This window comes from Panulirus ornatus, chromosome 6 (genome assembly GCF_036320965.1).
Source record: "Panulirus ornatus isolate Po-2019 chromosome 6, ASM3632096v1, whole genome shotgun sequence".
Lineage (NCBI taxonomy): Eukaryota > Metazoa > Arthropoda > Malacostraca > Decapoda > Palinuridae > Panulirus > Panulirus ornatus.
In genome coordinates, this window is record NC_092229.1 from 16,525,394 (window position 1) to 16,542,882 (window position 17,489).

General features: G+C 48.4%; 1 long non-coding RNA gene across 1 annotated transcript in view; it reads left to right on the plus strand.

The window, feature by feature from the left end:
* The window catches only part of LOC139749095 (uncharacterized), a 284,265-nt gene extending 271,094 nt beyond the window's left edge, over window positions 1–13,171 (plus strand). Inside the window, exon 3 of the long non-coding RNA XR_011712887.1 lies at window positions 13,108–13,171. This is a non-coding gene — a long non-coding RNA (uncharacterized lncRNA). The remainder of the gene's footprint in view (window positions 1–13,107) is intronic.
* The last annotated feature ends 4,318 nt before the right edge of the window (window positions 13,172–17,489 follow it).

Sequence of the window (17,489 nt, forward strand, 5' to 3'; positions counted from 1 at the left end):
ACCTGGTACACAACCTCCTGACCTGGTGTACACAACCTCCTGACCTGGTGTACACAACCTCCTCACCTGGTGTGCACAACCTCCTGACCTGGTGTACACAACCTCCTGACCTGGTGTACACAACCTCCTGACCTGGTGTACACAACCTCCTGACCTGGTACACAACCTCTTGACCTGGTGTACACAACCTCCTGACCTGGTGTATACAACCTCCTGACCTGGTACACAACCTCTTGACCTGGTGTACACAACATCCTGACCTGGTACACAACCTCCTGACCTGGTACACAACCTCCTGACCTGGTGTACACAACCTCCTGACCTGGTACACAACCTCCTGACCTGGTGTGCACAACCTCCTGACCTGGTACACAACCTCCTGACCTGTTGCACAACCTCCTGACCTGGTACACAACCTCCTGACCTGGTGTGCACAACCTCCTGACCTGGTACACAACCTCCTGACCTGGTGCACACAACCTCCTGACCTGGTACACAACCTCCTGACCTGGTACACAACCTCCTGACCTGGTACACAACCTCCTGACCTGGTACACACAACCTCCTGACCTGGTACACAACCTCCTGACCTGGTACACAACCGACATAAGAGAACTGGTCCACAACCCAGTGTTGTATGTTATTATCTCTTCCTGGCTGGGTGTTGTACCTGTGGGTGGAGGAGGTGTAGGATGTTCAATATTCCCGCGGTGTTGTCTTTGCTTCCTCCTCCTCCTCCTCCTCCTCCTCCTCCTCCTCCACCACCTCCTCCTCCACCTCCTCCTCCTCCTCCTCCCTGGTGTGTTCCACGTCTCTATGTTTAGTGTTCCCGTGAGTGGAATGCGCCTCACGTCGTCCAGCTGGACACCTCGCTGGCAAGACTTCCAGGTGTGTGTGCTCTCGTCCTGCAGCCTCTCATGGCGCGTCAGGGAAGCGCTCCACGTGATGACCAGAAGACACAGCCACTCACAGTATGACTTCCCTTGAGGCACAGAAGGTAAACTGAGAAGGAAGGAAGGAAGAAAGAAAAAAGACATTTGTGTCGTAATCTTTGGTGAGTTGAAGCCAAGTGAGCCTGGCCCAGAAGCAGTAGATATTCACAGACTTTCGAATTTAAGTCTTGTAGAAATGATCCCAGCTGTGTGTAACTCATCGGTGCGTCCCAGCCTTGAAGACGACCACCGAGCACGAAGGTGGTACAACCCTTTTGAGTACGAAGGTACGACCCTTGGACACGACGACGGTACGACCATTTCATAGCACGACGAGGGCCTGGCTTTTCACACGACCATGAAGGGGTCAAGGTCACGTGGGTTCACATTGGGTAATCCTCCTTGGAAAAGGTTGGGTCAGACTGGAGTGAGTCTGTACAGCTTCCAGGTTTCGTAGTGTGATTTACGTAACGTGGCTCATAGTGATGGCTACGAACTCGTGGGCGAAGTCCCATGTCTTCCAACAACATTGTTGACATATGGAATGATGAGCTGATTGTGATACTTGAAAGCAGTCTTAATGATACGTTTTAGCACAGACCTGATACATGTTTCACTTCAGGTGTACGATCATCTGTATGTGGACCACCTGAGTCTGATGAACAGTTTGCAGGGTTTCATCTCTCTGTCATCTGCACACACTTGTACTCGGCCAACACTATTGTGCGAGTTTCTGTTTTATTTTTTTTTTTTCTCTATCATTACCAACTTGAAAGAATTCAGTAGTATGTTAACTGAATTTCATTGTATTCATATATATATATATATATATATATATATATATATATATATATATATATATATATATATATATATATATATATATATATTTTTCTTTCATACTATTCGCCATTTCCCATATTAGCGAGGTAGCGTTAAGAACAGAGAAACTAGGCCTTTGAGGGAATATCCTCACCTGGCCCCCTTCTCTGTTCCTTCTTTTGGAAAATTAAAAAAAAAATTATATATATATATATATATATATATATATATATATATATATATATATATATATATATATATATATATATATATTCCTGGGGATAGGGGAGAAAAAATACTTCCCACATATTCCCTGCCTGTCGTAGAAGGCGACTAAAAGGGGAGGGAGCGGGGGGCTGGAAATCTTTCCCTCTCATTTTTTTCCCCCAAAGGAAGGAACAGAGAAGGGGGCCAGGTGAGGATATTCCCTCAGAGGCCCAGTCCTCTGTTCTTAACGCTACCTCGCTGAGGCGGGAAATGGCGAATAGTATGAAAGAAAAAAAAAAAAGAAAAGATATATATATATATATATATATATATATATATATATATATATATATATATATATATATATATATATATATATATATATCATTAATGAGATGTCCCTGGTTAAGGTTTAGTTGCCTGGTCATTTCAGTAAACAGAAACACCTTACATGTGTACATATAGTGAGACGGTGTACACCAACGTGACTGAGTTGGTAACGTTTGTTATATATAACATTTGTCATCATCATCATCATCATCATATCATCATTATGATCATCATCATCATCATATGTAAACATTGATAACCTTGTGAGAGCCATGATGCAATATTATTTTGATCTTGAAGTAAAATATTATACGCACAACCATGTCAGTATACGCACAACCATGTCAGTATACGCACACTCATCTCACGGCTCACACGTGGACCAACCATCTGCAAGTGACGATATACCACATTAACAGAGGATTTGAAGAACATGATCTGTTAGCACAGTACTGACTGAACACACTGACCCACTATACTAGTGGGCAGTGCAGTGTACGTGGGTTGTAGGCCAATGATGAGGGTGGCATGTGGTGTGTGTGTGTGTGTGTGTGTGTGTGTGTGTGTGTGTGTATAAAGAATTAGGTCACCGTGTCTGAGCATATCTCTGTATCTGCTGTATTATCTGTATGTGTATTCGAATTCACATTTCATCTGGTTTGATCGCCTACCGTCTGGTATTGTACAGGTGTGTGCCTATGTATATATACCTGCCTCAGTGTTATTGGTTACGTCATATATATATATGCCTCAAGGTTTGGTCTGGTCATGTTGGTTCTGTCATGTATGTGTTGCCAGGACTCGTAGCTGCGAGTAAGGGAGACAGGAACACATAGATGGCTCTCTCGTCGTCCTCCACACAAGTTGTGTGTGGTGTGTACGCATGGATCGGTCCACGACAGCGAAGTGAGGTTTGAAATCTCGTGAACCTGGCGCGTTGAGAGGTGAGTCATGGGGCCGCCTGCGCTGTGAGGGACGCATGTCGCTCTGCCACAGTGTGTGTGTGTGTGTGTGTGCGCGACGCCCACGCCCCCCCAAATGGGCCGTGGTGTTCCTCAAGGTGCTCACCCACTCCTGTCCTTCAGCAGACTTCTTGTGGTTCCTGCCGCCTACCACGGCCAGTATCGCACGCCCCTCTGCCCCTCCACACACACACACACACACACACACACACACACACACACACGCACACACACACCTCCAAATACCACCGCTGAAGGACTTCACCTCGCCTGACGCAGAGGTGGACGCAGTCACATGTTTACATTTCACATCGGCATCCGCTGGCGACGTAAACACGATATTTGTATACTGTACGTTTGACGCATGGGAAGGGTTCTGGCTGGTGACCTGTGTGTGATGACTGCCAGGTGGTGGAGCTACATACATGCCTGTATCATTACGTACATATGCATGAATACAGTGATAAGTCATTACATGTATATACTTACATATGGTGAATGTAAGTTACATAGATGCAGACATACAGGTGTTGAGTGTAGGGATGAGAGAGTGGTAGACATGGAAGGATGAGGTACATGTGTACAGCCAGTGTGAGGGTGATGATGTACATGTGTACAACCAATGTGAGGGTGATGATGAGGTACATGTGTACAACCAATGTGAGGGTGATGATGAGGTACATGTGTACAACCAATGTGAGGGTGATGATGAGGTACATGTGTACAACCAATGTGAGGGTGATGATGAGGTACATGTGTACAACCAATGTGAGGGTGATGATGAGGTACATGTGTACAACCAATGTGAGGGTGATGATGAGGTACATGTGTACAACCAATGTGAGGGTGATGATGAGGTACATGTGTACAACCAATGTGAGGGTGATGATGAGGTACATGTGTACAACCAATGTGAGGGTGATGATGAGGTACATGTGTACAACCAATGTGAGGGTGATGATGAGGTACATGTGTACAGCCAGTGTGAGGGTGATGATGAGGTACATGTGTACAGCCAGTGTGAGGGTGATGATGAGGTACATGTGTACAGCCAGTATGAGGGTGATGATGAGGTACATGTGTACAGCCAGTGTGAGGGTGATGATGAGGTACATGTGTACAGCCAGTGTGAGGGTGATGATGAGGTACATGTGTACAGCCAGTATGAGGGTGATGATGAGGTACATGTGTACAGCCAGTATGAGGGTGATGATGAGGTACATGTGTACAGCCAGTGTGAGGGTGATGATGAGGTACATGTGTACAGCCAGTATGAGGGTGATGATGAGGTACATGTGTACAGCCAGTATGAGGGTGATGATGAGGTACATGTGTACAGCCAGTATGAGGGTGATGATGAGGTACATGTGTACAGCCAGTATGAGGGTGATGATGAGGTACATGTGTACAGCCAGTATGAGGGTGATGATGAGGTACATGTGTACAGCCAGTATGAGGGTGATGATGAGGTACATGTGTACAGCCAGTGTGAGGGTGATGATGAGGTACATGTGTACAGCCAGTGTGAGGGTGATGATGAGGTACATGTGTACAGCCAGTATGAGGGTGATGATGAGGTACATGTGTACAGCCAGTGTGAGGGTGATGATGAGGTACATGTGTACAGCCAGTGTGAGGGTGATGATGAGGTACAGAGATGGTGGAGCATTGTGACTCATGGTGCCACATGACTCACTCACCCCTGACCTCTAGAGTCGTTGTCTTAACCTACAAGATATTACTGTCTTCCTTACTGAACCTCCCCTCCTGTACTGCCACATCACTCGTCATGGGTCATCACGTACTCATATCATGAGTCATGATGGTTCATCACATATTATGTTCATGACTCATGGTAGTTCATCACGTATTATGTTCATGAGTCATGAAGGTTCATCACGTATTGTGTTCATGAGTCATTATGATTCATCACGTCCTCCTCCTGTTCTCATGACTCACGAGGTACAGTTATTTGGATAATTTCACTGTACTTACATCACATATCTTCCTGACCAGAGTCTGCTCTGTATATTTGTACCTCCCCGAGTGACGTGTTAGACCGGGTGAGTATTGCAGGAGACTCAGTGTAACACAAGAGGTAAACACGGGGAAGATGTGTTGTGGAGTGGCACACGGAACCCTGGCCTTGCAGGAGTAGAAGAATTGGACACTTATCGACTACACATGAACCAGCTAAGAAGGTGTGTGTGTGTGTGTGTGTGTGTGTGTGTGTGTGTGTTTGTGTGTGTGTGTGGAAAGGTAGGAGGAAATAGAAGGTCTTCCCATGCGTGATGAGGTATGAGGGAAGGGTCGTCTAGAGAGGAGGAAATACATGAGGAGTTAGACAAGAGGTTGCAACGTGTCGTGGCTGGCGAGGATGTACCTACACTACCCCACACGGCAGCAGGTCGAGTCATCAGAATAAAATGTTAAAATGTTTTTTTTCAAGCAAGACTTAGATTAGATGGGGTGTGTGCTGCACCCTCACATGGCACGTTATCCTGGTGAAACCTGGCTACACATGCTGAGGTTGTCTGCTGGCTACACATGCTGAGGTAGTCTGCTGGCTACACATGCTGAGGTAGGCTGCTGGCTACACATGCTGAGGTAGTCTACTGGCTACACATGCTGAGGTAGTCTGCTGGCTACACATGCTGAGGTAGTCTGCTGGCTACACATGCTGAGGTAGTCTGCTGGCTACACATGCTGAGGTAGTCTGCTGGCTACACATGCTGAGGTAGTCTGCTGGCTACACATGCTGAGGTAGTCTGCTGGCTACACCTGCTGAGGTAGTCTGCTAGAACACTAGATAGGTGACTTGTGGTGTTGGGACAATAATTGATGGTAGAACAACCATTGGTAAGAAGTGTGCAGGCGTCGTGGCTGTGTTGTTTACATGATGTAAATATGGTAAATGTTGTGAATTACGTAAGCAGCGATCTCTCTGACCAGCTGGCACTGGAAGACGATGACGGTGACCAGACAAAAAAGAGAGAGAATAAATCCATTCGAAAAGACGTTACATGACCAACCAGCGGAAGGTCAGACATGTGTCTTAACCTTCTGTGAGAGAGAGAGAGAGAGAGAGAGAGAGAGAGAGAGAGAGAGAGAGAGAGAGAGAGAGAGAGAGAGAGGCGTGCAAGGAACGGAGTGAATTGGAACGATGTGGTATACCGGGGTCGACGTGCTGTCACTGGATTGAACCAGGGCATATAAAACGTCTGGGGTAAACCATGGAATGTTTTGTGGTGCCTGGATGTGGAAAGGGAGCTGTGGTTTCGGTGCATTATACATGACAGGTAGAGACTGAGTGTGAACGAATGTGGCCTTTGTTGTCTTTTCCTAGCGCTACCTCGCGCGCACGCGGGGGGAAGGGGGTGCCATTTTATGTGTGGCGGGGTGGCGACTGGAATTAATAAAGGCAGCAAGTATGAATTATGTAAATGAGTATATATGTATATATCTGTGTATGTATATGTATGCATACGTTGAAATGTATAGGTATGTATATGTGCGTGTGTGGGCGTTTATGTTTATACATTTGTAAATTGGTGGGTTGGGCCATTCTTTCGTCTGTTTCCTTGCGCTGCCTCGCTAACGCGGGAGACAGCGACAAAAAATATACTATATATATATATATATATATATATATATATATATATATATATATATATATATATATATATATGTGTGTGTGTGTGTGTGTGTGTGTGTGTGTGTGTGTGTTGTGTGTGTGTGTGTGTGTCTGTGTGTGTGGTGACACATTAGGGTTGGGCAGATCTAGGGTGTGGCAAAAACAATAGGACTTAAGTAATTTACTCCCCCCCCCAAACACACACACACACACACACACACACACACACACACACACACACACACACGCGCGCGCGCACGCACACGCACAGAGGCACTGAAGTTAAGGCCAGTCAGCCGCCCGTGAGGCGCGCGGGGTCTGTAAGATTCTGGGAAAGATTATCAGAAAGCCAATGAATGACTTTGTTACAGAAGGGAAATAACTTAAGTGAGAGAGAACACGGCTGCAGCAGGGAGAGGACGTCATGGGGAACGTAACTCGTGGATTTCTAAGAGAAAGTGAGCTCCAGTTTAAGCAAGAGGCAAAGCTGGGTGCAATCTTTGTAGCTGAACTGCCGTGAAGCATTTGACGTGGTGTCATTATGAGGCGGGATTTCTTGGTAGGAATTAGGGTAGACTTCTTTTTTAATGGCTAGAAAATTGTCGTAGTATAATGGTACAAAGGACGACGCATGGCAGAGGAGCCTTCTCAAGATTAGCTGAGGTCACCAGCGGAGTGCCACAAGGTTCTGTTCTCTGGCCACTTGTTTCCAGGACATGTCAGAAGGTATGGAATCCTACCTGAATGTGTTTGCAGATGATCAGAGATCATGAGGGGGAATTGGAATGCATTAAGGAGTGCATCAACCTACAAAGGGAACCTTGACATATACCATAGCTGGTTTGATACATGGTTGATGATGTTTGAGCTTGAGTAGATATATAGTAATGAGGATGGGTCGCGGAGGACGAAGACTTTCGCTATGGTCATCGTCTGGCAGGAAACAAGTTGCCAGAACGTGTACGTGAGGAAGACTTGGAGGGGTCGACCCTGTGGCCACAGTACCACTTGAGAAGGAGGTTGGTGACGGAGGCCCACGTGTGTTGCCTCATCAAGGTCTCGTATATTCACGTTCATGGATTATGCAATGTTGAGCAAGATGTTCGCATCTTACGTGAGGCCACAGCTAGACTCTGCTTCTCAAGTTTGATCACGTCACTGGAGAAGGAGTTGATAAAGAACATGGGCAGTAAGAGAGGTGGTTTACACAGAAGGTGACAGACCTTAAGTTTGCCTACCTTGGATGAGAAAAGAGTGAGGGGTGACCTGATCACAACCTTTAAGGTTTTAAAACAGAGGTTTGTGGATGAAGGAAACTAAAGACATGATAAATGTAAAGTTATACAGTAATGTAAGAAGTTGTAGGATAGTAGATATTGTTGAAGAAATGGGGCCCCTACCAGTGTAGAACTCCCTCCCCGCACAGTACACACACACACACACACACACACACACACACACACATTAGCGGTAATGGCGTGGTATACATGAGAGGTCGGGTGAGTGGGGTTACATACATGGTGTAACATACAGGCGTTGACTCAGGTTTTAATGGATTTAGTACAAATTCATATGAATGGATCAAATATATCGTGTTTATGATGACTGATAAACGTCAGAGGATGACTGGTGACGTAGGGTTGGTGATGACTGGTGACGTGGATCAGGTCATTATGACGTAGGGTAGGGGATGACTGGTGACGTGGATCAGGTCATTATGACGTAGGGTAGGTGATGACTGGTGACGTGGATCAGGTCATTATGACGTAGGGTAGGGGATGACTGGTGACGTGGATCAGGTCATTATGACGTAGGGTAGGGGATGACTGGTGACGTGGATCAGGTCATTATGACGTAGGGTAGGGGATGACTGGTGACGTGGATCAGGTCATTATGACGTAGGGTTGGTGATGACTGGTGACGTGGATCAGGTCATTATGACGTAGGGTAGGGGATGACTGGTGACGTGGATCAGGTCATTATGACGTAGGGTAGGGGATGACTGGTGACGTGGATCAGGTCATTATGACGTAGGGTAGGTGATGACTGGTGACTTGAGTCAGGAAAGATTGGTGACATGAGAGATGACTGGTGGCTTATATAGGAATACCAGACAACATCAGACAGACCACTTGGTCCTTCAAGGCTGTTTTTCACACTGGAAAGAATAAGTGCAAAGACACACACAAACACACACACACACACACACACACACACACACACACACACACACACACACACACACACACACACACACACACATTTGGAAAACATGTATCAAGTTTTCATGTCTCGCAGGAGGCGCAAATAATGTCAGTCTTGCATTTAAAACGAGATAGTGATCGAGTTTATTGGTAAATGTATTTATGGTCCTGTTTCCAACCACTGTCATTTGGTAAATCATCCCAGATGTTAACAGTTTGGTGGTGAAGGGAAACCCGTACCTCGCCTCACTCGAGGTAAAACGTTAGCATGTGAGTTTGTGTCTGTTGCTACGAGTGATGTGAGACGGAGTGTGTCCTCAAGTAGCTAGGTTAGGTTAAGGTCAAGTCTTAAACTCCTGTTTTCGTTGGTCAATAGATTTGTCCAGTCGGCTGTTATAGGATGTGTTAATCCGTCAATCATCTTGGGAGCTGAGTACTCGACTCTCTCTCTCCATTGTGTGTCTGTCTATTTTCAAGTGTGGTGAACAGACCTTAACACAGTATACAAGTTCAGGACGCACCAGCGACGCGTGACGTGTGGCGATAATGATTTTCACTGGTCCTGCCTATGAGACCAGAACAGTTTTGTTCGTCCATTGTACTCCTTGTGTACACTGCTTACGTGGCCTTAGGTCACTAGAGATTATCACACCGAAGTCCTTATTTTCTTCGTTACCTTTCGTAGGTAAAGAGTATGCCTACTGTCACTTGTCTTCCTATTATGACCATCGGTGTGTACAACTTTGAACTTACTGATGTTCATATTCATCAGCTACCACCTGTGAGGTCGCTCCATCACTGTGTTGTGTGTGTCCATCCGAAGCTCCACCTGTGCAGTGTGTGTGTGTGTGTGTGTGTGTGTGTGTGTGTGTGTGTGTGTGTGTGTGTATGTGTGTGTGTGTGTGTTGACGATTTGCTGAGATGGGGCGGGTGACGGGGGTAGGAGATGCCATGTGAGGTGGGGCGGGTGACGGGGCAGGAGATGCCATGTGAGGTGGGGCGGGTGACGGGGGTAGGAGATGCTATGTGAGATGGGGCGGTTGACGGGGGTAGGAGATGCTATGTGAGATGGGGCGGGTGACGGGGGTAGGAGATGCTATGTGAGATGGGGCGGGTGACGGGGGCAAGAGATGCCATGTGAGGTGGGGCGGGTGACGGGGGCAAGAGATGCCATGTGAGGTGGGGCGGGTGACGGGGCAGGAGATGCCATGTGAGGTGGGGCGGGTGACGGGGCAGGAGATGCCATGTGAGATGGGGCGGGTGACGGGGGCAAGAGATGCTATGTGAGATAGGGCGGGTGACGGGGGTAGGAGATGCCATGTGAGGTGGGGCGGGGTGACGGGGCAGGAGAGAGAGCAGGCTGGGGCCCGGGGTTGGGCCAGACGTGGCGCGGCCCAACTGTACCTGGTCCGCGTGGGGTCGGTCCTCTGGTGAGCATGGAGGCAGCCAGCCTGCCTGCCTCGCGTCTTGCCTCCTGTAATGGCTCCTGCCTGCCTGGTCTGTCGCCCGCCAAGCTGAAATAATGGAAAGTAAAAAGGAGGCACGGAAGTCAGCCTCGTCCCTGCGAGTCAGACAATGGAATATAAATGAGACATAAAAGTGAATGGACATGAGCGGGCAGCATCATCGCCCCCAGAGCTGGTTTACCGGTGGGGGAGTCAAGAGGGCGGGAACCCCCGTTGCTCTGGCGGATATAGACCGTATTTCCTGGCAGCATAACGTCGGTAATCTCCCCGTGTCGTGGGCGATCCCTGTGATATACTTAAACCGGGCGAGCGCCTCTCGCCCGTATTGTCCCCACTTGTAAGGTCGATAAAAGATCGTCGATAAGGGAGAAATGGCCGTGTGCCATGGGGTTCCCGGCCCTATAGAGGGACGGGTTAGGGACGGTGGCGAGGGAGGCGCCATTAGAGAGGGGGGGGGGGTTAGGGAAGGAGGGGAGGTCAGTGAACGAAGGAACGTGACCAAAATGGCCAATGTGGCGGGATGCAGGTGAACGCGACCTTCTCACCCGCGGACCTGGCCCGCCCTACCCAGCGACTCCTTAACCCAGCGACCATATGTTACAGCGCCCCGCAGACCCCCGCCACGCTCTGCAGCTCGACCCTGTACCTCCTGCTCTTCTGGCTCTCACTCTGCTGTATTCTTCCTGAACCGGCTTTAAACTGTACCGTGTTACAAGGAATACCTGTACCATCCTCCGTGGTATCTTGCGTACCTGTACCGTGCCACGGTTCACTGTGTCGTGGATGACTCTGTCATTGTCTTCTCCATCATGCACAGCTGTATCATCCACTGTCTTCTCCATCATGCACAGCTGTATCATCCACTGTCTTCTCCATCATGCACAGGTGTACCATCCATTGTCTTCTCCATCATGCACAGCTGTACCATGCCACTGTCTTCTCCATCATGCACAGCTGTACCATCCACTGTCTTCTCCATCATGCACAGCTGTACATGCCACTGTCTCTCCATCATGCACAGGTGTACCATCCACTGTCCTCTCCATCATGCACAGCTGTACCGTACCATTGTCCTCTCCATCATGCACACCTGTACCGTGCCACTGTCCTCTCCATCATGCACAGGTGTACCATCCACTGTCTTCTCCATCATGCACAGCTGTACCGTGCCACTGTCCTCTCCATTATGCACAGCTGTACCATCCACTGTCTCCTCCATCATGCACAGCTGTACCGTGCCTCACCTTACCGTACCCCGTTGATGAAGTGCTGGGTGCGTCATGCATCATTGTCGTCATTCCCTCCTCGCTGTGCCGTGTCTGACTGTACTATGGCTATGATCAGGTCACCCCTTCCTCTTCTCTCTTCCATGGTTAGCAGAGATAATGCTTAAAGCCTTTCCCTTTTACTTACCTCACTTCATTCTGTCAACCATCCTTGTTGCTCCCCACAGTAACTTCTACTTCCATAAGATCTCGTTGCTTCTTTATGAGCGGGTCACCTGACCTGTGAGGCAAATGCTGTGGGATGCGCTGAGTACACCATCATACGTGCACGTGAGGGGCAGTTATGACGCTTCACACCAGACAGTCTTGTCTCCCTCACGTGCATCATGTAGTGAGGTAGGCAGGGCTCTGGCCACGGTCGGGGACGGTGTCCACCCTACAAGAGTGTCTTGTACCCACAAGATTCCTGAAGCATTTTTCTTACTAGATGATAATGATTCTCGAGTCCTGGTTTCACTGTGTTCCAGTGTGTGTGTGTGTGTGTGTGTGTGTGTGTGTGTGTGTGAGTGTGTGTGTGTGTGTAAGTTGCATTTACTCAGTGGAGTTTCATCAACCATGTATGAGTCCAACGTTGGAGTGTCTGTATGTCCGTGTGTGTACGTTGGGATGTGTATGGGTCCGTGTGTGTACGTTGGAGTGTGTGTGGGTCCGTGTGTGTACTTTGAAGTGTGTGTATGTCCGTGTGTGTGTACGTTGGAGTGTGTGTGGGTCCGTGTATGTACGTTGGCGTGTGTGTATGTCCGTGTGTGTAGGTGGATGGGGTCGTCGCCAGGTTGTCCTCCCACGTGACCTGAGCATCATCCTGAGACGTGATGCAGCAGCAGGAGGAGGAGGAGTCCAGTCCTCGTGGTCAGCAACTTGGACCAGCAAGAACAACGACCCCAACACTCAACCCTGAGGAACCCCACTGCTGGCTGACTCCACCTCATACTGAGTAGGTTTCCCCTGCCATGCATCACTCTCTCCCTCACTTGAGGTAATCATGTGTCCATTGATGGGATCTCCCTGTTATTATTCCCGCCTGGAGATGCGGTGTCTGTACCAGCCTCGCGTGTGGTGCAGGATTCACATACGTTGTAGCACTGACGATGTACACAACCATCTGTCTGCTCTAACCTGGAGCTCACTGTGTCATGTACAGTAAGAGGATCTGTACACATGACCTCCCTTTACCCTAATTCCATGTTCTCTGACACTCGGGAAGTTTCTCCTTTGCAGGGACTCATCTGTTTGGTTTCTAATTATCTTTTCCATTATATTCCAGACTACATACGTCAGGGTGACCAGTCTACAGACCAGCTCAGCTTCCTGGTGTCCTTGCTTCAAAGGTAGGCGTGACTTTTGCCTTCTTCCAATCCCTCTACAATCTGTTTTCTCCCAGTAACTTCTTGAACATGTCACCTGGGTTATCAGGTGGTGGTATTTGAACTCTTCTCCAACACATAAGGAGAAATTTTATGAGGATCACAAGTCTTACATGGGTCATCGTATGATGTTTATGTCTTTCTTAGTGTGTCATGACTTCGAAAACCTCCTCCACATTGCCTTCCAGGACCTCCTCCACGTTGCCTTCCAGGACCTCCTCCACATTGCCTTCCACGACCTCCTCCACGTTGCCTTCCAGGACCTCCTCCACGTTGCCTTCCAAGACCTCCTCCACGTTGCCTTCCAAGACCTCCTCCACATTGCCTTGCAGGACCTCCTCCATATTACCTTCCACGACCTCCTCCACGTTGCCTTCCTGGACCTCCTCCACGTTGCCTTCCAGGACCTCCTCCACATTGCCTTGCAGGACCTCCTCCACATTGCCTTGCAGGACCTCCTCCACATTGTCTTCCACGACCTCCTCCACATTGCCTTGCAGGACCTCCTCCACATTGCCTTCCAGGACCTCCTCCACATTGCCTACAAGACCTCCTTCACATTGCCTTCCAAGACCTCCTCCTCATTGCCTTCCAGGACCTCCTCCACATTGTCTTCCACGACCTCCTTCACATTCCCTTCCAGGACCTCCTCCACATTGCCTTGCAGGACCTCCTCCACATTGCCTACCAAGACCTCCACATTGCCTTCCAAGACCTCCTCCACATTGCCTTCCAGGACCTCCTCCACATTACCTTCCAAGACCTCCTCCACAATGCCTTCCAAGACCTGCTCCACATTGCCTTGCAGGACCTGCTCCACATTTCACCTCACATGTGTTGTGACCACACATCGTCTACCGTCAAAATGTGTTTGCACTTGTTTTTCTCCTGGTCACTGTACGGTACATCATGTTGTGCACCTCTCCCCCGTGATCCTTCTGCTGCTGCTGCTGCATGATGACCTATGATGTAGCAGGATGAATATTTACCTCTAACACATGTATGTGGAAGCACTGATTATCCCCTCAGTCTTGTTCACAATCTATGTTCTCCTATTCTTATGTTGCCATTTTGATACATCATGCCATGCCTCACCCATGCTGGCTGGCTGGCTGGCTGGATGCAGTGTCGCATGTACCTCCACAGTACATACCCAGGCTCTCGTGTTTCCACATGTGTTCTTAAGTCACATCTCCCTCATTTTCAGTCTTGACCTCAGTACTTAAAGCTAACATTCTTGACCTCAGTACTTGAAGCTAAGATCACCCACGCTCCTCTTCCTTCATTATAAATTTCACAGAACCTTCCACAAGGATAGCCTGTATCACGTCCAAGTCAATGCCTCTTTCCAATTTACGTTGCCATAGAGACATTGTGTGTGTGTGTGTGTGTGTGTGTGTGTGTGTGTGTGTGTGTGTGTGTAGTGTAGTGTCCACGATCATATCACATCTCGGAGTCTGGTTTCCTTTGTTTTCTTATTATGTCCTTGTTACTCACATGATCAAACTGAAGTGTAACGTTATCACATTTGCAGTATGTGTTGTGTATCGTATGCTTGTGTATCAAGACATGATGTATCATCCGGTGTGACATGTGGATACAGGTTCTCCTGAGTCTGTATGACACACGTCCCCACGTATTGGAACTGTCATCATCATCATCATCATCATCATCATCATCATCATCATCATCATCATGTAGCAATACGTGTTTACCTTCTTAATGTACCAACTGCAGGTTTTCTTCATTGTTGTCTTTCTCGATCCCGGTTCGCTAAAACTCATTGAAGGATTATATATATATATATTATCCCTGGGGATAGGGGATTAAGAATACTTCCCACGTATTCCCTGCGTGTCGTAGAAGGCGACTAAAAGGGGAGGGAGCGGGGGGCTGGAAATCCTCCCCTCTCGTTTTTTTTTTTTTTTTTTTAATTTTCCAAAAGAAGGAACAGAGAATTGGGCCAGGTGAGGGTATTCCCTCAAAGGCCCAGTCCTCTGTTCTTAATGCTACCTCGCTAACGCGGGAAATGGCGAATAGTTTAAAAGAAAAGAAAAAAAAAAAAAAAAAAATATATATATATATATATATATATATATATATATATATATATATATATATATATATATATATATATACATATATATATACAAATTATACACGTGAAGGATTATATACATGTTATATACACCACTGTGTAATACTCTGCTACAGTTCGTCTTGCCATAATGTATGCTTTACAAGGAACATCTTCCAGTATTTGTGGGACCTTATTTACATGTTGTGTGTGTGTGCCGTACTTGGAGGGTCAGTCCTCCTCCTCCTCCTCCTCTTCCTCCTCCTCCTCCTCCTCCTCCTCTTCCTCCTCCTCCTCCTCCTCCTCCTCCTCCTCCTTGCACTGCTCCTTCCCTGTCCTGTGTGTGTCATAGATTCCTCTGGACAGACACCGTGCAGCACGGGCCGTGGTTGTGGCTGAGCCACGAAGAAGACCGGGTCATGACACGGTGCCATCACCATCCTGGGGGGGGGGGGGGGGGGAAAGGGGGACCTCACACACACATACTATATATTTGTATTTGTATAGACCTTTCGCCATTTCTCGCATTAGCGAGGTAGCGTTTAGAACAGAGGACTGGGCCTTTGAGGGAATATCCTCACCTGGCCCCCTTCTCTGTTCCTTCTTTTGGAAAATTAAAAAAAAAAAATATCCATCATGGTCCACAGCTAGTACCATCATGGTCCACAGACTGGTACCATCATGGTCACAGCTTGGTACCATCTTGGTCCACAGCCTGGTACATCATGGTCCACAGCCTGGTACCTATCATGGTCCACAGCTTGGTACCATCATGGTCACAGCTGGTACCATCTTGGTCCACAGCTGGTACATCATGGTCCACAGGCCTGGTACCATCATTGGTCCACAGCCTTGTACCATCATGGTCCACAGGCCTGGTACCATCATTGGTCCACAGCCTGGACCATCATGGTCCACATCCTGGTACCATCATGGTTCCACAGCCTGGTACCATCATTGTCCACAGCCTGGTACCATCATGGTTCCACAGCCTGGTACCTATCATGGTCCACAGCCTGGTACCATCATGGTCACAGCTTGGTACCATCATGGTCCACAGCCTGGTACCTATCATGGTCCACAGCTTGGTACCATCATGGTCCACAGCCTGGTACCTCATGGTCCACAGCCTGGTACCATCATGGTCCACAGCTTGGTACCATCATGGTCCACAGCCTGGTACATCATGGTCCACAGGCCTGGTACCATCATGGTCCACAGGCCTGGTACCATCATGGTCCACAGCTTGGTACCATCATGGTCCACAGCCTGGTATCCATCATGGTCCACAGGCCTGGTACCATCATGGTTCCACAGCCTGGTACCATCATGGTTCCACAGCCTGGTACCTTCATGGTCCACAGCCTGGTACCTCATGGTCCACAGCCTGGTTACCATCATGGTCCAACAGCCTGGTACCAACATGGTCCACAGCCTGGTACCATCAAGGTCCACAGCCTGGTACCTATCATGGTCCACAGCTTGGTACCATCATGGTCCACAGCTTGTACCATCATGGTCCACAGCCTTGGTACCATCATGGTCACAGCTTGGTACCATCATGGTCCACAGCCTGGTACCAATCATGGTCCACAGCTTGGTACCATCATGGTCACAGCCTGGTACCATCAAGGTCCACAGCCTGGTTACCATCATGGTCCACAGCCTGGTATCCATCATGGTCCACAGCTTGGTACCATCATGGTCCACAGACTGGTACCATCATGGTCACAGCTGGTACCATCATGGTCCACTGCCTGGTACCATCATGGACCACAGCCTGGTACCTTCATGGTCCACAGCCTGGTACCTTCATGGTCCACAGCCTGGTTACCATCATGGTCACAGCTGGTACCATCATGGTTCCACAGCCTGGTACCATCTGGTCCACAGCCTGGTACCATCATGGTCCACTGCCTGGTACCATCATGGTCACAGCTGGTACCATCATGGTCACAGCTGGTACCATCATGTCCACAGCCTGGTACCATTCATGGTCCACAGCTTGGTACCATCATGGTCACAGCTGGTACCATCATGGTCCACTGCCTGGTACCATCATTGTCCACAGCCTGGTACCTTCATGGTCCACAGCCTGGTTACCATCATGGTCACAGCCTGGTACCATCAAGGTCCACAGCCTGGTTACCATCATGGTCACAGCTGGTACCATCATGGTTCCACAGCCTGGTACCTATCATGGTC